The sequence below is a fragment of the Pleurodeles waltl genome, chromosome 2_1 (genome assembly GCF_031143425.1).
Source record: "Pleurodeles waltl isolate 20211129_DDA chromosome 2_1, aPleWal1.hap1.20221129, whole genome shotgun sequence".
In the NCBI taxonomy this organism is placed as follows: domain Eukaryota; kingdom Metazoa; phylum Chordata; class Amphibia; order Caudata; family Salamandridae; genus Pleurodeles; species Pleurodeles waltl.
The window spans coordinates 688,328,227-688,349,201 of NC_090438.1; the positions used below are offsets into that span (position 1 = coordinate 688,328,227).

The 20,975-nt window shown below is 40.8% G+C and overlaps 1 protein-coding gene across 4 annotated transcripts in view; it reads right to left on the reverse strand.

Moving 5' to 3' along the window:
- FIGNL1 (fidgetin like 1) overlaps window positions 1-20,453 on the reverse strand; it is a 39,113-nt gene extending 18,660 nt beyond the window's left edge. Inside the window, exons 1-3 of one of the 4 annotated variants that reach the window (XM_069216839.1) lie at window positions 20,191-20,453; window positions 19,597-19,743; window positions 2,265-2,442 (exon numbers count right to left, since the gene is read on the reverse strand). The gene's annotated coding sequence lies outside the window, so the exon portion shown is untranslated. Of the gene's footprint in view, window positions 1-2,264; window positions 2,443-19,596; window positions 19,756-20,190 lie in introns of all 4 variants that reach the window. The other 3 variants (XM_069216830.1, XM_069216821.1, XM_069216847.1) reach the window with 3 other exon arrangements.
- Window positions 20,454-20,975: the final 522 nt, after the last annotated feature.

Genomic DNA, 20,975 nt, shown 5'->3' on the forward strand with positions numbered 1-20,975 from the left:
CGCAGGTGCTCCCATTGTCCTTGATTTGATCAGGACAAAGTGAGGTTAACGGAGGCACCCAATGTGAGTAAAGGTCACTACAATCATTTAAACAGTGAGGCAGAAGGGAACAAATCATTGTCTGTGCCAATATGGCATTCCAGAAAAATAACTATTAGTAGTGAGAAAAATCTGATTACTCATTCAAAAAAACATGTCTACTATTGGCAAAATTGTGGTACAGAAGATCCAATCTAAGTTGTCTGTGAATCACAATATAAAGGAGCACAACCATTGTCAAAAGATACAAAAAGATTGTTCTCAATTGTGGCAAATAACCATTTCCAAATCTCCAAACCATCAACACCAGCAGATAGAAAATGAGTTTGATAAAATGTACTGTTTCTTAAAACCAGTCTGTTTGATGCATGCCTGTTTTAAATGCATCATTCTACTGCCTACAACTAGATAGCAATTCGAATTAAAATACAATTAAAGGTACTAATAAATTCATGATCTGAATACAATTCTACATTGATGTCACCATATGTTTTCCACTGTTGCATTCTTTGTGCACCATCAGTGAAGCAAGTTAGAGAAAGAAAGGCTGCTCCTTTGTAGTACCCTGATATTGTGCTGGCTTCAGAAACCAGCGTTTCAGCAGTGGAAAGCAAAACAACTGTAAATTTCAACTTTGTATAGTCTATTTCAGTACACCTATAGCCCACAGGAGAGTGGGGATCCCAAATTATACTCTCCTTAGCAAAGCATCACCCTATCCCTAAAGCATGCCTGCCAATCCTGCAAATTTATACTGCAGACCAGCAACATCCCTGCAACACGAACACTTTCAGATTTTATTCCAACATACCTTCCATGAGACCAAGAAAGGTCTTAGCAAATACTGTCTTAAGGCAAAAAAATGTACAAACAATGCCCAGCGCAGCATAGCTGTAGAGGCTGCTTGAGACTGAAAATTGGCCTCCTAGCCAATCAACTGCAACATCAGCATATCTGTCTAGGGTGGCAGTGACATCCAAAACCATCTTTCAGTAGTTTCGTAACTTTGCAACTAATGGTAAAAGCCAAAGACTCTGGATGCTTGTGTCTGACAACAGGGAAATATCTTGGAGAAGAGTTCCCAACTCAAAGTGTGAGTAGGAAGCATACAGAAATGATTACCAATCTTGTGTGTCTAAAGGCTACAGAGTAAAGAATGGTGGTATGCCTGAGTGCTCATCTTTATATAAAATCTAGCCAGTAGCACTTACTCTAAAGATAACATATGTTAACTATTTCCTGTAAGAGATATTTACCCCCCACCAAATGCAAATCAGGACCTCCAAAAACGGTTACAGTAACTTTGCTGATTCAATAAACTATCCTGGAGCAAATTACTGCCATCCTCCAGGCTTTCATCCCCTTCCTACCTCTTCTACTACATATTCCATTTTCAAGCTACTGTCCTTCGCTGCCAGTTGTGCCACCAAATCCAAATCTCCGACGCCTCTCCTATATCCATCCTTTCCTTCCTGTTCACAACTATTTTTCCTCCAGGTATTGGAACCGTACCCCGCATCGACAAACACTCAGTCATTCCAGTTTCCTATTGTCAGCCATGTTAATTGCCATTTTGTCTTACCCATCAATCAATCAGAAATTTGTAAGGCGCACTACTCACAGGTGAGGGTCTAAAGGTGCCGGGGGGGTTGGGAAGGTGCTGCTACTGCTCGAACACCCAGGTCTTGAAGTTTCCTGAAGGTAAGGCGCATCATGTGCCCATTACCTCCTTTCACTTACCCCTCTTATCACCCACAATGTTAAGGATCTCAAGGCCTTTCCTGTCACCTGTACAGTGCTGTTCCCATATTTTCCATCTCCCGCACATCTTCCACCCGTCCCATCTTGCCTTCTACTGCCACCCACCACTCTTTGGGTCAGTCACTGGCTTGCAGACATCCTTTACCCCAAGTTACCTACTCCCTTCAGCCACTTCTTACCTTCTCCCATTTGTCACTCATCAGCTTGATGCCAGTCATGCTTGGTCCATCAATTCATCGCCATTTCCTGTTTCATGCACTACTCTATGCACTGCAACACTAATCCTCTGCGTAATGTCACACTGTTCTGTCTCTCTAAAGTCAGCCTACCTTCACTCCCACCTTCTTCTGTGAACATCTTACTCAACATATCCAGAACTGTTCCTTGCTATTAAACAACCCATCTTGTCGCTGTGTTGCACTGCCAACCTCATTCCCCTGAGCCCATACCCTTTGTTCACTCACTTTTTTTTCTTGTTATCTCCAAGATTGCTCAGTAAATTCAGCGCTTGCAGTCAAAATCTAGGAATTTGCAGGTCACAAGCTGGAATTCCTGTAACACCAACTCAATCTTCCATCCTTTCGAGATCAGTATACGGAGTAGCATATAAGAGTGTAATAGTGACATCTGTTATTACAGCATCTACAAAAAGCAAATTGAGATATGAAGCACTTGATTAAAAAAAAAAAAAAAAAAAAAAAAAAAAAAAGGGGGATTATCATTGATTAGTTTTCCCCCAACTTTTTCAGCAGACCTGTCATCTCACATTCACAAGTAACCACGGCTAATCTGTCATTACCCATCTCACCAGTCACATGTTTCACAAACCCCTTCCCGAATAATACATTGCTTTCTATTTCCACCATTATCTACTCTATATACTTGTTTCCTTTATTGAATTCGGAGCTAGATTTGCATACGCCTCGCCCTTCCTTCAGTACACTGTTTAGTGAGTGTCAGACTCTGCTCTTGCCCTCACATTGTGCCCTCCGTATGACAAATGTTGCTGTGACCCTCTTATTGACCCCATAGTGCACTTGTCAGTGCATAATGGACGATACCTAATTCTGCAGCCGTTGAGGAGATTTTTGAAGAGGTTGGCTTGTATCACAAGTCTGAGGGTATGACATGCTCTAAAACTGGGGTGCACTATTGGAGATCTAAGTTGTTCTTGTGAATGGGACTTTGATGGACATTATTGTATACCACTGGACAAAAATAACAGAATGCTGTAGGATGCTAGTGGAGATTAAAAGATTATCAACATCATTTATATAAAACAGGCAACCAGATACAAAATAATTTTAGCAGATGATCTAATACACATCTCTGCAGGCAAAGGAAAGATCTGGAGTAACTAGTTTGAAGATAAAGTACTGCAGCTCTGGAGAGACTAGTACCAGGTAGTCTAAGGAGCATTTACCTTCACAGTTACCACCACCCCTCACCCCCGATTTAGGAACAAAGGTACCTCTTTTATAAGAAGGCTGGAGCCTACAGATGTAATAGGGACATCATACTGCTACTTCTGGACGTACTGCCACTATGTTAATGAGACTAGGGATTGCCACAGTAAACAAATGTTACAAAATGTTGTCATATCGATCAGAAGCCACACCATCATTTCTTTGAATCCGAATCCTATATCATATGATTTCTTGTGACATTGATATTCTGAACTAATCACAATAATATTGACTGTGGAAAAACTTTAGCATAAATGTAATTGTGTCATTTATTTAAAAGAAAAATAACTCTGCAATGGGTGTTCGACTATTAACTTCAATGAGGTGGTATTTTCGTAGAAGATATTTAAGAAACAATATTTTATAAGACTGTGCTAATACTATTGGGTCACTGTAGGGAGCCTTTACTTCACTGGAGGTTGTTTTGAAATCCTGTGCTTAACTCCTCCAACGTGACATCCTCATAATCCAATACCCTGACAAGGTAATGGGCTTCCCTTTCATATATGTATAACATTCAAAACCAAAGAAACCATCACACCCAGCACTTCTGCTTATCTTGCAAGCAAGCTTAGCATTTCTAGTGGTTCTCTGCACATCCGCAGCCAGGACACCATCAGACCATTTACTAAGAAGAGTAAAAAAACAGTAAAACCAAGGCAGTGGACCTCTTCTATTTTTGCACTGAGGATCTGAAACAACATCCCCATACCTATCAGGCCTGACCCATAGCTGCTCCACTGTAGGAAACAGTTGAGGGAGCACCTCTTTAAAGAGCGCTACATCGCAATGCAGTAACAATGTACTTACCAGCTACCTCCCTTAACACTTATTGAGGTTTTCCCGTGCGCCTGTACAGAGCTCCCCTGCATTTATGAGGTTTGAACTTGGCAAATAACACATGCATAACAGGCATCTCAGCCTTATTCAAGCATTTCCGTTTTACTGAATTCGTGTTTGAGAGAAGGAACATCAAAGGGAAAGGCTTTCAGATTTCACTATAAAGGCTTCCTAACATAGCAATATACTTCTATGAAACACAGCACTCTGACATCGAAATAACTCTTTCTCACGTCACAATAGGGCTTTCTACAGCATACGACTGCTTCATTCCAACGAACTCAGGCTTCATTATCACAACAAAGCTTTTTGAATCACTTAAAGCTAAGTGACATCAATAAAGTACTGACATCAATATGGCTTTATGAAATAATAAGAATCTGTGCCTGTACAATAAGGCTTCTTAAAAATCACATTGTGTCTTACCGAAAACAGTACACCCCGGTATTATGATGGGGCTTCATGACAAGCATTTCTAACTTCAGAATATGGATCGTGACAACAGAAAAGGACTGTTTGCGAATACAATAGGGCTTTGAAGCAACACAACCAAATTTGCTGGCATGACAGCAAACCCTTCTACCATAACAAATAGAAGGTTGTTCTACCATAACAAATAGGCTTCCTAACAGTGCCACATGTTTAGCACCAGCAAATGTGGCTTCCTAGCATCTAATAATACCTGCATGACTTAAGAATGTGCTTACAATGGTGTCTACACCACTCACTCTATATTTTTCTGACCAAATAATTGCCTTTTCTGACATCGCAATAGGGCACCCAACACTCCAAATACGATTAAACCAAAGGAGGTTGCTACACAGAACATTAGTTCTACTGAAAATAGTAGGGGGGGGGGGAGGGTCACGGACGTTGTACTTATATGCAATTCTCAACACAATCATAAGACGTTATGTCACAAAACAGATTTCATGTCCTTATAATAATCCTCATTTGAATCAAAGACCTATTTGTACGAAAACACCACATTTGCTTAATCACACAGAAATGAGAAAATAACACTTTTCATAAATCAAATGCATTGTTTCCACATATCAAAGTCTAGCTGAACTCAGAAATGTTTGAAGGTGACAATATTTGTAAATACACATGTGGAACTCGGTCTATATGTTTAAACTGCGTGTAGTGGGTAAACTAAATATGCTGGGCGTGCTTTTTTTAAAGATAAAATTTGTTCTTGCTGTAAAACATTACCCCCTACGACCAATTCTCATAAATAAAAGGGATGATGCCAGAGGAAATAGGTTTACAAACATGCAGAGGACTGCTGGATGTAGTGGACAGATCTACTGTGAACAAAGTTGTCAATCTTTCTTAATTTTATTAAGACTGTTCCCATACTTCTTGTTGAAAAACAACCATCCTAGGACCGATAATGCGGACATCAGATGCCTCTGGCTGAAGGATAAGGGAGAGAGTGTCCTGTATTGTGAAGAGAATGGAAAGGCTGATAGTAAACGACACAAGGGTGCCTGCTATCTGAAAGAAATGTATATATGTGCAATTAATTAATCAGCAAATCCAAAGGCCACTTGGGAGTCAGAATGTGGCTTTAATTGATGGGAGTCATTTGAAGCTTAATGGTGACAAAGATTTATCGTTTTTGAAAAGTAGTGAGAGGGTGTCATCAGTTGAGTTTTAGGGGTACCCCTCTAATGAAAACTGATAAAAAAGTAATGCCGAGGGTACCGTTTGTTTGCATTATTTGTACACATTTATACTTTTAATGAACTGCTTTATCTTAGATACTAAATATCTTTGCACATTTTGCAGCAGCCTATCTTCAAGTAGTGTGTAATATAGTTTTAAACTAATGACTTGCATGTTCACAGTACTTGCAGTTGAGAGAGCGTAATCTAAATATTACCTATTTTAGATGTGAAATGCTTATACTTAACAATGCTGCATTAATAATCATAAAAATATTATTCATTTGAAATGTATTCTAACGTACTTATAATAGAAGAGAAATATTGTACACATACTAATGTCGACTATAAGAAAAATTGTTTGCATTAATCGAAAATGTTAACACTTACGAAGATTGCATTTATTAGAATCCATAAGTCTTAAATTAGCACGAGTTGAAAACTTAGTTGTGTAACTCTCATATTAAGGCATATTTTTCTGTTTCTCCAGTGTGCTGACTCACAAAAGGCCATGACCCAGCATGTGTTCTCTTCTTTGTTTTATGTAACAAACTTAGGTTTCTTCCCATCCGCATGCTAGCTGTTTTAGTATAAGTTTTATACGTTTTGCAACAAAAATGGAAACTTTCAAGGACAATCAACCATGGAAAAGAGAACTTTTGACCCGAAGAACGTGCCAGAGAATGAAGTAACCCCGGATGTGCCACCTACGAAAAACATCAATTATGAAGACCAATCAAAGTGTTATAAATTATCGCGGGGTGAAAATTGTATGACCTAATGTATAATTTGATAGGTTAAAGATAGTGGGGTGTAGCGACTATCCAATAGAATTTGGGGGGAAGGTATTGCGAAAAAGGGATAAAAACCCATGACACAGAAGACTCGAGAGAACTAGGTAGGGAATGATATCGATTGCATCCAGAAACTCTGTCACTCTGTCCGGTGACTTGAGACTTAATAAAACCATCCTCATCCTTAGTTGCCCCGGTACACTTTTCCTCCTTATGAGGGAAGTGCCCCAGCCTTTAGACGAGAGACTGATGGTGATCTAACTGATGTCCTAAAGACGAAGACTGATCCTGTATGCTGACTTGACCTGAGGAGGGTAATTATGACAATTGCCATTGTAATTTGTCTATATGCTTTTACTTTCTAGGTACCAACTGCTGTACTTTTGGATAGAGACCCTAGTCAGATGTTTTCTAAATTAGTGTTCTTAATTATTTTGCATGAAGTCCAACATGCTAATGCTAATTGGTGGTTAGATTAGGTGTTCACTTTGACTGACGTCAACGGACATGACTGACATCGTGCTATGCTGAACTGAGATGTATATAATGTTCTATGTACTCTGATCTGTGTATATCATATATTAGTGTTTTAATGTTTGTCATTTTCGCATTGTCAAAATCTTATCACAGTTTGCCATATGTTATGTTATGTTATAATGGTTTATATCGTGACTATGCTCTTTTGCTTCTTGGTTTTGAGATTAATACATTTGCTATTAGATCGTAATCAATAGGGAATAAAATTCACAAAATTCTAATAAAGGTGTGGTTATTCGTGACTGAAAGGTCATGATTGCGCCGATAGTTTAACTAATGTCTAAGGTGAAGTATATTGTGGTGATATATGTTTATAATATCATTGATATATTGCTTGACATATTGATCAGTTATCTCGTTCTACGTTGTCTCACCACTGGGTCAAAAGATTCATCGGCCTAAAACGAGTCCTAATGTGTATAAATTGACATAGAGGGACGCATTATCAGTTCTGGTAGCAGAGCGACGGTTTGGCCCTTGGGGGCCCTAGGACGGAGATTCATTGTTTAATTTGTTTTTCTGTGATAATGCGCTCCGGAGGTATGATGGGTTTCTAAGTTCACCATGGCTTTCCCGGAATCTCGGAGCCTGCCTAAATGAGTTGGGAATGTTCTCGGCGCCATAGAGTGTGTGGTTAGGGTTCTTGCGCTTGCCTAAGCTTATGCAATTTGCAGGTAATTGTGAAAATTTGTGTGTATTTAGGCCAAATTAAGTGTTGTTTAGCAGGAGTGGGCGTACTCCACAGTATGAGAGTAGGGGAGTCGGCGTACTTTATGTGAATGTAGCGCTTGTTGCTCAAAATTATCCACGTGGTTGGTTGTTGTGTACGGACCTGTCGAGGTCTAAGACTCCGGAGTATGAAGATAGATGTGGTTTATGTTGTAATCTGTGCGGTTTAGTAGGTCAATCGGGCGTGGTTGACAAATCGAGTTTGAGTCATAACGCATGTATGAAACCTTCGATGGAGATTTGACGAATTCTAAAGTGCACTAGAAGGAGTCATTGACAAGTCGAGAGTAGAATTTGCAGGTCGAATTCTGCTTGCGTATGCAGGAACTGATAAGGAGAGAGTAGCGGCTGAGGCTTCAAGTGAAATCTCTGTAAAGTTCTGAAGCGAATGTATTACCCTTCCTGTAGTAAACTGGCAGATTTGTGTTGTTATTTAAGGCGCTTGCAATAATTTGCATTAGTTTGTGTGAGTTGATGTCAGTGAGGAGCGGACAAGCCGCAAGACTTTGTCAGCTGCAGTGTGTGTGAGTGTGACGTCAGTGGTGCCGCGCTGAGATAGGTCAGATGTCGAGAGGGGTCGCGCACGGATTGGCTGCCGTCCGTGAGAGGCAATAGGTTGAGAAAGGCAGGTGAAGAGTATCTTGGGAACTAAGCCATTTTTTATTAAATACGAAATAAGAGAATTGCAAAATGAAGTTTGTCAAAGCATTCAAGAGCGCTCTAAAGGGAGATGTATATATTGTTGCAACCGATGGGGAACCCACACCACCTGAGGGTACTCCATCTTATACGGTTACGGAAGAAAAAGGTGTCGCGCCTTGTTTATGGATGAAACAGTGGCGCAAATTAACAGAAAAAGAAGGGTGTTTAGCGTTCCCAGAACATGAGACATTTAATCCAAAGGTACTAAAAAATCTAAGGTGGATGTTAAGTACGCAGAAACCACCTCCGAGACCGGCGCAATATGAGGCTTTGGCGATTTGGGACTTGATGGCTTTTAAACATAGACAAGAAAGGTTTCAGAGAAGGCTGAGAAGGGCAGAAAAATCATATGCAGAGGCTAGGTGGGACAATGAGAGCAAAATGTGGAGACGGGGAATTGTAGACAGGGAATTGCAGACGGGTTGAAGTTATTCCCAGCAATAACTCAGGGAGAAGAAACACAGGGAAAGAAAGCCTCCTGTAAAACCGATAAAGACTCAGGCAAATCTAAAGAAAATAAAAGATCTTGGGAAGAGGACGATGATTCAGACGATGAGGAGTTTATGGATAGATTGTTACATGATCGTCCGCCACCATATGCGGTGAGCGACAGTGCTCCAAGTACTAGCTTGGATCCTGGGAACCAGACGCAGGAAAAGGGAGTTACTGATACAGTACAGTCTAGCGATACAGCTTTGATACAGAATGGTGTCAGTGTACCCACTGCACCCGACATGCCGATACAGTTGCAACCACCACCACAGATAAAGAGAATCTATCCAGATGTCCCAGTGCTTGAGACTACCACAAATTTGATAGTGCCGCCAGAACCGATATATACGAAGCCAAAGCTAATACAGATTGAATCGACTATGAAATTAATGTCCCTACCATCACCACAGTTGATACCAGGGTATAATCCGGTAGCGGGACCACCATTAGTACCTGTTCCGGGGACATTGGAACAGACCTATGGTGTTGAGGCTCCAAGAGGTCTGGGTCCAGGTCAAACACCCGCCGCTATATCATTACCCATTACTGTTGGTCCCCCAGTACCCTTGTATGCACAAGGTAAAACAGGGGTATGTGATCAGGGAGTGATGACTCAAGAAGCGATAAGAGGAGGGCCTATGGGAACTCCACAGATAATGGCCCCTGGAGAGCAAGTAAATGAGCCACCAAGACCCTTAATGGACCTCAGTCCAGTAGGGGCACCTCTCGAAGCAATGCGTCAAGCAGGATTAGGAGTTTTAACTCCCCAAACCATGAGTACAAATACTTCGCATTCTCCAATGATACATGCAGGAAACATTTCATTACAGGGTTTTACAGTGCAGCAGTTGAATGAATGGCTAGAGAAAACCTATACTTCACAAAAGGCTGTAGTGACTACGGTTGAACCTGAGAAAGAAAAAACAGATGAATACCTGAACCTTGTGCGACTAGGGGCGGAAGCTGCCGAGCTAGTAGAAGGGACAATGGGAGTAAATAGATTGGAGTCATACACAGAGGCAGAATTGAGATACTTATGTCCCAAAATTACCAAGGAAGTAGGCAAAGTACATCAGAGACTAGCGAACTTAGCAGACAAATATAATATCGATATCGGAAACACTAAGCATTTGAAAAGGAGTTTCAGACTAGATTTTGACTCAAAAGATTTTGAACACATGAGATCTGCAGGAATGAAGGCACATTTGAGAGAACTGTTACAGAGTGCACAAATTTGGGGTGCATTGGAGAAATGGGAAGGCCGATGGGCAAAGAAAAGAGATAAGGGAAAGGGTGATAGCCCAGGGCCTAATCAAACTAAAACCTCGCCTGACCTGGAATCAGTAAAAATATTGCCTATGAGAGAGACAGCTGGTGGTGTTTTAGTGCATGTGCCATGGACTAGAGGAGACATTTTATCTTTTATGTATGATTATCCCAGATTGAGAGAGAAGCCGATCGAGTGGTATCAACAAACGGACAGGTTTGTGAAACTTGCGAAGTGTCTCTGGGAAGACTTGAATACTTTGTTTGAGATCATTGTTCCGCCTGATTTGTGGCTCGAGTGCAAGAGAGGGGTAGATTGGCCGACAAAGGAGCCGGCGAGAGATAAGGTGACCGGAGCACCTTCAGAAGAGGTGATGAAATATTATCATAAAGTGATTGATTTTCTGAAACAAAAGGTGTCGCCGAAGGTGACTGATTGGCAGAAAATTGACCGGACCTCTCAAGAGGTTAAAGAGTCAATACATGCTTATTACGAAAGATTGTTGAAAGCATTCAAGCATTACAGTGGTACTGAGACAATTGAACTGAAGGACATGAACCACCTTGTGTTTAGATTTGTTGAAGGCTTGAGACCGGAGGTCAGTCAAATGATTAAGAATCATTTGATTTGTTGACAAGCTAAACCGATTGATGAGGTATTGCAGTATGCAAAGTACTGTAGTGATGAGATCAAGTTGAAGCAGAAAAAGTTGAAGGAAAAGGTGATGGTCATGCAGATAAGAGCTGCACAGGCTGGAATACAGGGAAATGGAGTTCAGCAGATGATACAACAACAACAACCGCACATGAATGGTGTGTTTCAGGCACAGCTGAGAGGCCGAGGCCGAGGGTTTGTGAACCGCGGTTTAGAGATGAATAATGTTGTTGTTCAAAATGATGCTCAAGGGGTGAAAAAGATGTCACCATGTCACGCGTGCGGGGGCATGGGGCACTGGAAACGGGAATGCCCGAATATGGTGCAGGATGGTGCAGTTCAGCAGAGCACTAATGTTGGTACATTACAAAATTCACGAGGTCCAAAGGTGAGACATCAAAACCCGAATTTTCAGAATAATTTGGTACAAATGCAAGGGGTACAGCCCATGCAGCAGATGCAAATGCTGCGTTTCCAGTCAATACAAGTGCAACCAATGCAACAGCAGATTCCTATGGTGCCTAGACAGCAAATGCAATTACCGATGGCTCCGATGGGACAGCAACAGGTGATGCTTCCTCAGCAGGTCACAGGTCAGGTAACAAATCAAAACAACACTGTACAACAGTTTCCATTACGGGGAGGAAATACCATGAATGAGGACTGGTCAGATGATAACTCAGACAGTGAAGAGTGCAGGCTTGCAGCATGCCTAGAGGTAGATCAGAGAGGTCCACATGTAGAGGGAAAGGTGATGGGCTATAAGGTTTCATTTTTGGTTGACACAGGAGCTACACGCTCTACAGTTCGAAGTGCAGAGGTCCCGAGGTTGCCTCTCTCAGGGCGTACTATACGAGTGGTTGGAGTAGCCAATCAGTATTTGACTAACCCGATTACCAATCCGGTGCAAGTTGAAATTGGCAATTTCCAAGGGCTGCATAGATTTGTTGCATGTGATTCAAGTCCAGTATCCCTACTGGGAAGGGACTTACTGTGCAAGACAAAATGTTCCATTACATGTTCCAGCGATGGAATTGAAGTACAGACAAATAGTGACGACGAGGGAGATGAGAGCCAATTCATAGAGGAAGAAGCAGGAACAAATGAAGACTACCCTTTAATTACTTTATTCCCGATGCATCCATTGATTGACTTACCTGTCGAATTGCAAGGAACAGTGACAGAGAAAGTGTGGGATTTGACCGGGAAGGAAGTAGGATTGATAAAAGGAGTAGAACCAGTCAAAGTTCAGATAAAACCAAATGCAGTATTCCCACAAGCATCACAATATCACATGACCCAGGACGTCCTTATAGAGGTGTCACAAATAATTGCAGACTTTCTCAGACAGGGAGTCCTGAAGGAAGTCTTGAGCAGTCCATGTAACTCTCCCATAATGGGCTTAAAGAAGCCCTGTGGGAATGTTCGAATTGTGCAGGATTTGCGAAAAATAAATGAAATTGTGATAAAATGCTGCCCTGTGGTACCTAACCCAGCAGTAATAATGTTCCAGGTTCCCTGTGATGCTGAATGGTTTACCGTAGTAGACCTATCACAAGCCTTCTTTTCGATACCTCTTCATGAGGACAGCCAATTTTTGTTCAGTTTCAAATTCTTGGACAAGGTGTACAGTTGGTGCAGAATTCCTCAAGGGTTCTCAGAGTCACCATCCATTTTCAATCAGATAATGAAAAAGGATTTGGAACCTCTTGTGCTGCCTTTTAATTCAACTCTTGTACAGTACATCGATGATTTGCTAATTGCATCCAAAATCAGAGACAGTTGTAAATATGACACCATTGCATTACTGAATCATCTGGGAAAGAATGGACACAAGGTGTCACCTAGAAAATTACAATATTGGGTCCAGAAGAATATCAAAGGAAAGAATAACAGCTGTTTTGCAAATGAATCCCCCAACAACAAAAAGAGATGTCAGGATGTATTTGGGAATGGTGGGCTACTGTCGTCAGTGGATACCCAACTTCTCGTTCATCTCAAAGCCATTAATAAAACTGACAGGAAAGGAAGTCAAGGATGAGCCATACACTATAACTTTGTCAAAAGAGGAGCTTGAGTCATTTGTAGAACTAAAAGAATGCATGTGCAGGGCACCAGCATTGGGAATGCCAGACTACGAGAAACCTTTTCTGTTGTTTTGTCATGAACGTGATGCTTGTTCTTTGTCTGTCTTAACACAGGTCCATGGAGATGCAAATCGCCCTGTAGCATATTTTTCAGCTACCTTGGACCCTGTCGCAGCAGCCTTACCGGGTTGTTTGGGTGCAGTTGCAGCAGTTGGTCAGAGCCTTCTACAATGTGAAGGCATAGTCATGGGATACCCTCTGACAGTAATGGTTCCACACTCAGTTGAAATTCTGTTGACATGAACTAAGACTCAACACATGACAAATGCACGTCTCACTAGGTATGAGACGATCATACTGGGGTCACCGAATGTCACTCTTAAAAGATGCACTGTACTGAACCCGGCAACTTTACTTCCCAATGAAAATGTTGAAATCAAAGATGGGGAAGAATTTGAACATGACTGTCTTGAGGTGACTGAACTTTGTACCAAACCTCGCCCAGACATACAGGATACCCAGTTAAAAGAAAATGATTGCATTATGTTTGTAGATGGATCCTGTCTAAGAGATTCTGCAGGGACATTGAGAGCCGGTTACGCAGTATGCACCATAACTGGCATTGTCGAAGCCTCCTGGCTCGAGAGAGTGTTTTCTGCACAAGTGGCAGAATTAATCGCCCTTACTAAGGCATGCCACGCAGCTGTAAATTTTAAAGTCACCATCTATACTGACAGCAGATACGGATTTGGAATTGTACATGATTTTGGCCAACTTTGGTCATAGAGGGGTTTTATGACCTCCTCTGGTTCTCCTGTGAAAAACGGTGAACAAATAAGAGATTTGTTACATGCAATTCAGTTACCTCTCGAAATTGCTGTGGTGAAGTGCAGTGCTCACATCAGATCACAAGATTTTGTGTCTATGGGAAACGGCTACGCAGGTCAGGTCGCAAGATTTTGTGCACTGAACTGTATATCGTTCAAGGAGCAATGGGAATTGTTACTACAATCTGAAAATGATACGTGTTTAAATCTAGCATTATGAGTGGTTGATACCCTAGACGAACTAAAAATACTACAAGGTCGTGCTAGCAAAGAAGAAAAACGCTCCTGGCAAAGAATGCAATGTGTACAAAGAGCTGATGATCTATGGGTTTCAGAGGAGGGAAAATTGGTCTTGCCAAATAGCCTGGTGTCACAGTTTGCCCAGCTCTATCATGGCCAGGCACATCTGGGAAGAGATGCCATGATCAGGTCCTTTAAGATTGATTGGTTCAATCCAAAATTCAGACATGCCGCAGGAATCACTTGTCACAGGTGCGTCATCTGTCAGCAGATGAATGCTGGAAAAGGAACTGCAGTAACTTTGAGCCACATTGGGAGGGCTGGAGGTCCATTCAACAAAATGCAAATGGATTTTATTGAAATGCCTGTCTGTGGAGGATTGAAGTACGTGTTGGTGATTGTGTGTGTGTTCAGTCATTGGATTGAGGCATATCCCACACGTAGGAATGACAGTCTTACAGTTGCAAAACTACTACTCAGGGAACTGATACCAAGATTCGGGTTTTCGGTTTCTATAGAATCAGATAGGGGTAGACACTTCGACAATGAGGTGATTAAACTTCTGTGTGCCGCACTCAACATTGAACAAAAGCTGCATTGTAGCTATCGCCCTGAAGCATCAGGATTAGTAGAGCAGATGAATGGTACTTTGAAATCAAGGATGGCAAAAATATGTGCAGCAACAAATATGAAGTGGCCAGATGCCTTACCCTTAGTGCTGATGTCGATGAGAAACACTCCAGACAAGAGAACGGGATTGTCCCCCCATGAAATCCTCATGGGCAGAGCTATGAGATTACCAGCAGTACCTACAAATGCACTAGTGAAAATTACAGATGATATGGTGTTGGATTACTGCAAAGGTTTGGCTGACGTAATTCGCTCTTTTTCTCACCAGGTGGAAGCTAACACGTTGCCACCGATTGGTGATCCAGCTCACTCTCTGCAAGCCGGTGATTGGGTGGTTGTCAAGAAGCATGTGAGAAAATCGTGTCTAGAGCCATGTTGGAAAGGGCCATATCAAGTAATATTGACAACTACTACTGCTGTGAAGTGGGCCGGAGTTCCCAACCGGATACATGCCAGTCATACGAAAAAGGTAACGTGTCCTGTTGAAGAGGAACTTGAAGTTTCTGGCACAGCGACTTCAGGAAGAGAAGTCTCAGGGTCAGAAAACAGTCAAGAAGAAACTGAGACTACCGGAGAGCCCACTGAGAACAGCCCTGTCCCTCAAGCTATCAATGAGTTCGAGAGAGGTGACAGAGTTCCTATCTCAGTAGAGGCAGCAGGAGAACTAAGCCAAGGAGAGGTTCTCCCAGAAGTAGACAAATACGGGTTAGAATCTGAACCCAACATAGAACCAGAAGAAGAAAGAGAAGGAGAAACCATAGATACAAATCAAAACGTGTCAGTTTCCCGAACCAGTTGCAGGTCCGTCAAGAGAAAACACCATATCACAAGAAGAGGGTGCTGTCCAACGTTCTGAAGGAAAACATCAAGTAAAGACGCATAGAGGCGACAATTGGCCAGACAAGTCGCATCCTAAAATAAAGGGGGTATCAAGTGACACCATAATAGAAGAGAAAAAGTATCGCGAACAGAAGATATACAGGCCCTGAATGGGCGTATGCTACAACATCTGAATGGCAACAAGAATTCCTAGCATTCTGTTTTGATCGAGAAGTACCAGGCCAATACTACGGTACCTGAAAAGGAATTCAAAGAGAACCTGACTAAGTTTAAAATTTTGAAAACCTGAAAAGAAAGAGACTCTAGAAAACTACCGGAAGTGACACTAAATAAACCGGATTTGACTTTTAAAGAAACCTCATTACGACAAGCTGCTAACCTGAATTGACGAAAAGAGTCCTGGAGTGAGTGAAAAAGCTGTAATATACGCAGAAAAAAATAATAAAGAGGTTTATCCTCAAGTTGATTGTTGAACTGCTATTCTGATTCTATACAAACATGGCTTACAATAGAAATAGTAGCAAAGGGAGTAAGGTGTGTGGTTGGTTAAGTCTTATAATAGGTGTTGTGTGTGCAGTGATGATTGTAGGAGTGATTGTGGGAATGCCATGGAGGGAGAAAGAAACTATTAACGCAACTTCAAAACCTGAAACTACTACATTAACACCATGGGAGAGATTTGAGCAGGATGCAAGGCATATGCATGAAGGGACTAATGCAAAGGGAGAACTATCTACTAAGGTCTTCTATCGCTTACTAAATGAGTATGTGGAAACAATGGATGCGAAAGATTGTTATGTATGTACTAAAATTCCTTCGTCTGTGCAGGAGGGAGTTACCTATCATAGTCTCCCTTTTACTTATGGAATTAGTTGCAGCCTGCTACTAACAAGATTCTATAATCAAGAGCATGTGCAATACTTTTATTTGAACTTGGATGTTGTGTTTTCCTTTGTGCCTGTGATTGAATTCTTAAATAAATTAGCTAAAGAGCACGATATAAAAATAGAGGATTCTTTGAGCCAACACTTACATTTGGAACTGCTTATGCACATCGCAACAATTTGACTTGCTTACTGTCGCCTGTAGAAAAGAGCTTTTTAGACCACACAGATGATAGACGCAAAATGTTAAAAGAAAGATTAGAAAAAGGATTAGAGAAACGTACTTATGCAAATGATTATGCTTATACTGCAATCAAGACACAAGGCAAATTAGCTATAGATGCATTACATGTAGGTAGGCTCTGTGTTTATAGGCCAAAATCTGACCAAGACAATTTGTTTGTGGGAACGAGTGAGTGTAGGCATGTGTTTTTGTTTCCGAGCAAATGGACCTTTATGTTGAATGGACAAGATCCAGCGATTCCTGGAATCTATTATATCTGTGGGTTAAATGCTGATTACTGTCTCCCTAAGGGATGGTATGGGACATGTTATTTGGGGATAGTATTCCCAAAGGTATACCAGATTGATGACTTAAAACAAATACCTAAAACGTCTGAATTACAACATCCTAGACAAAAACGAGAATCAATGGTGGCTGTCATTGGTGATATATTTGGAGCCAAAATCCCATCAGTAGGGGTTATCTTAAATTCCATGAAAATTCAAAAGTTGTCTACTATAGTGGATAACATGTTGACAAATTTTACAGGAGCCATACTCCTGATGGATACTGAACTTGCTGCAGAAAGAGCCACGACTCTTCAAAATCGGCTTGCTTTAGACATTCTTTTAGCAAAGAGTGGAGGAGTCTGCAAAATGCTTAATGAGCGTCATTGTTGCTCATTTATACCCGATAATAGTAAGAAAATTAGAAGCATGCTTACTAACCTTACTAGAGATAGTACAGATTTGAAGGATCTGAAAGAACTTGGTATTTGGGAGAAATTTGGAAAGGGAATTGCCCGAGTCGGAAGCTGGTTTACCAACATTTGGAATGGGGTACTTGCAAAAATTATGATGGGTTTACTAATTGTTTTGATTTGTCTATTAGGATTATGGGGGGCATGTAAAATCAATGACAAAGTAAAAAGAAATTGGACTAAAAGAAACAGAAGAAATGAAGAAAATGAAAGAGAAAATGTTTAATGAAATATGGGAAAGCTCACATAAAGGGCAAGATGTTGAAATGCGTATTATGCGCAAGGTGAAAAATTGAAAAAAATAAAATAAAAAAATCAAAGAAAGATTTTGTGTGATGACGAGCGTCATCAGAGGAGGGACTGAGAGAGCGTAATCTAAATATTACCTATTTTAGATGTGAAATGCTTATACTTAACAATGCTGCATTAATAATCATAAAAATATTATTCATTTGAAATGTATTCTAACGTACTTATAATAGAAGAGAAATATTGTACACATACTAATGTCGACTATAAGAAAAATTGTTTGCATTAATCGAAAATGTTAACACTTACGAAGATTGCATTTATTAGAATCCATAAGTCTTAAGTTAGCACGAGTTGAAAACTTAGTTGTGTAACTCTCATATTAAAGCATATTTTTCTGTTTCTCCAGTGTGCTGACTCGCAAAAGGACATGACCCAGCATGTGTTCTCTTCTTTGTTTTATGTAACAAACTTAGGTTTCTTCCCATCCGCATGCTAGCTGTTTTAGTATAAGTTTTATATGTTTTGCAACAAAAATGGAAACTTTCAAGGACAATCGACCATGGAAAAGAGAACTTTTGACCCGAAGAACGTGCCAGAGAATGAAGTAACCCCGGATGTGCCATCTATGAAAAACTTCAATTATGAAGACCAATCAAAGTGTTATAAATTATCGCGGGGTGAAAATTGTATGACCTAATGTATAATTTGATAGGTTAAAGATAGTGGGGTGTAGCGACTATCCAATAGAATTTTGGGGGAAGGTATTGCGAAAAAGGGATAAAAACCCATGACACAGAAGACTCGAGAGAACCAGGTAGGGAATGATATTGATTGCATCCAGAAACTCTGTCCGGTGACTTGAGACTTAATAAAACCATCCTCATCCTTAGTTTGCCCCGTTACACTTTTCCTCCTTATGAGGGAAGTGCCCCAGCCTTTAGACGAGATAGACTGATGGTGATCTAACTGATTTCCTGAAGACGAAGACTGATCCTGTATGCTGACTTGACCTTAGGAGGGTAAATATGACAATTGCCATTGTAATTTGTCTATATGCTTTTTCTTTCTAGGTACCAACTGCTGTACTTTTGGATAGAGACCCTAGTCAGATGTTTTCTAAATTAGTGTTCTAAATTATTTTGCATGAAGTCCAACATGCTAATGCTAATTGGTGGTTAGAATAGGTGTTCAATTTGACTGACGTCAACGGACATGACTGACATCGTGCTATGCTGAACTGAGATGTATATAATGTTCTATGTACTCTGATCTGTGTATATCATATATTAGTGTTTTAACGTTTGTCATTTTCGCATTGTCAAAATCTTATCACAGTTTGCCATATCGTGACTATGCTCTTTTGCTTCTTGGTTTTGAGATTATTACATTTGCTATTAGATTGTAATCAATAGGGAATAAAATTCACAAAATTCTAATAAAGGTGTGGTTATTCGGGACTGAAAGGTCATGGTTGCGCCGATAGTTTAACTAATGTCTAAGGTGAAGTATATTTTGGTGATATATGTTTATAATATCATTGATATATTGCTTGACATATTGATCAGTTATCTCGTTCTACGGTGTCTCACCACTGGGTCAAAAGATTCATCGGCCTAAAACGAGTCCTAATGTGTATATATTGACATAGAGGGACGCGTTATCACAGTCACAGGATGTGACATTGCTGCACTGTAAAATCAAGAAACTACGTTCCACTGTGCCAACCAGGAATCTGTTCAACGACTGGTTACACAAACACCGATTTCTGAAGTAACCGCATTACGAACCACTGGCCAAGTAACCAAATGACCTTTTATAACGTAAAATAGATCATTTCCAGCGGATTACCAATTTGTAATTGTTTCAATTTAAGTGTTTGCGTTATACTTTATATGTATTTACCTAAAGGTGAAAGGCCAACACTTATTTGCAGAATATGTTCTTCATGTCTGCTGGCCCCGACACCGAACTCGTTCACCCCCACTGCAATCTGGATCGTCGTTCACATACTTATTTTTGATCATTTATTTTTCTCCTGGTCGTAATAGTCTGTAAGAAAGGCTGAAATGACGTGGTCGAATATTAACTCACAGGACTATGGCACTGCTATCCTCGCTCACACTTTTAGAACAGGTGCACATTATTTAAGATTAGAGAATCCACGTGACTTCACACACTTTCCACGGAGTACCATCATCAAACTTGCATTCAGTTTTTTTCTGTTCTGCTCTACAAACTCATCCTGCTTGAATTCGGGGTGGTCTCACAAATAGTGGAGACAAAAATGTATGAATGAGCGAGTGGAACCTGCTTAACACAATACAGAGTCTGCAAAACACTTACGGAACTCCTATCTGTTGCCACACACGTTTTGTGCTCTGCCTGCTGTGTGTGATGCTTTACTAACCTGAAAGTCTACAAGACTTTAATTGCTCTAGCCCAGTGCACCTAAACTCCCGTCTATTCAATAGAACAGAGTTTTAGACGCGGACTCACCGGCCGCGCTCTTGCAAATGAATCACCCGGTGCAGCCCGGCAGGTATCCTCCTTGGTAAAGTAAAGACTGCTTTGCTCCAGCCACGAAGAATGCGTGATGTCACACTTTTCTTTTCTAAAAAAAATACCAGTGTGCCAAGTCTTCTTCCTCCGTAGCAGCGGTGGAGGCAACGACAACGTTTCTCTTTTTTCTTCCCCAACTTCGCTACAAGCCTCCAGCCTCACATTCCAAATCATACACCCAGCCAGAGACTGAGCTGAGGAAAACAGCAACATAGAAATAGGACTAACTGGAATACTACTGTAAATGCTGCCTCGTGCGGCCATCTTAGCTTTGTCAACGGAACAGTTGCGATAAAGACATGGATAGTGGTAGTAAAGCACTAGAGTTCTTGAGTACCTCTCAATTGTGCTGCCAAACAAACAAGCTAATTAAACCTTTATTTTCTATAACCCTGAGCTACTTTTGCTCAATTAGGGTAATATTTTCTTTTCTATACAAACTTAAAGTCCATTTTCTGTGTCAGTGTGTTAACTTTTGACCTATGAGAGTGTAGTTCTTAGCACTTAACAGTTTACAGAGAGTGAAAGAGATCATTAACTAAAATTTGAGTTGCAGGTATATAGCACAGCTCTAAAGTTCTAGAAATTGCCAAGATTGGCTACTAATTGATGACGTCACGATACACACACCGGCATTTTAAAACTGGTAAGTATGAGGGATGTATTCACAACTACCTGCGCAAGACACCTAAAATAAAGCCATTTTTGACTTCAGAAATCAG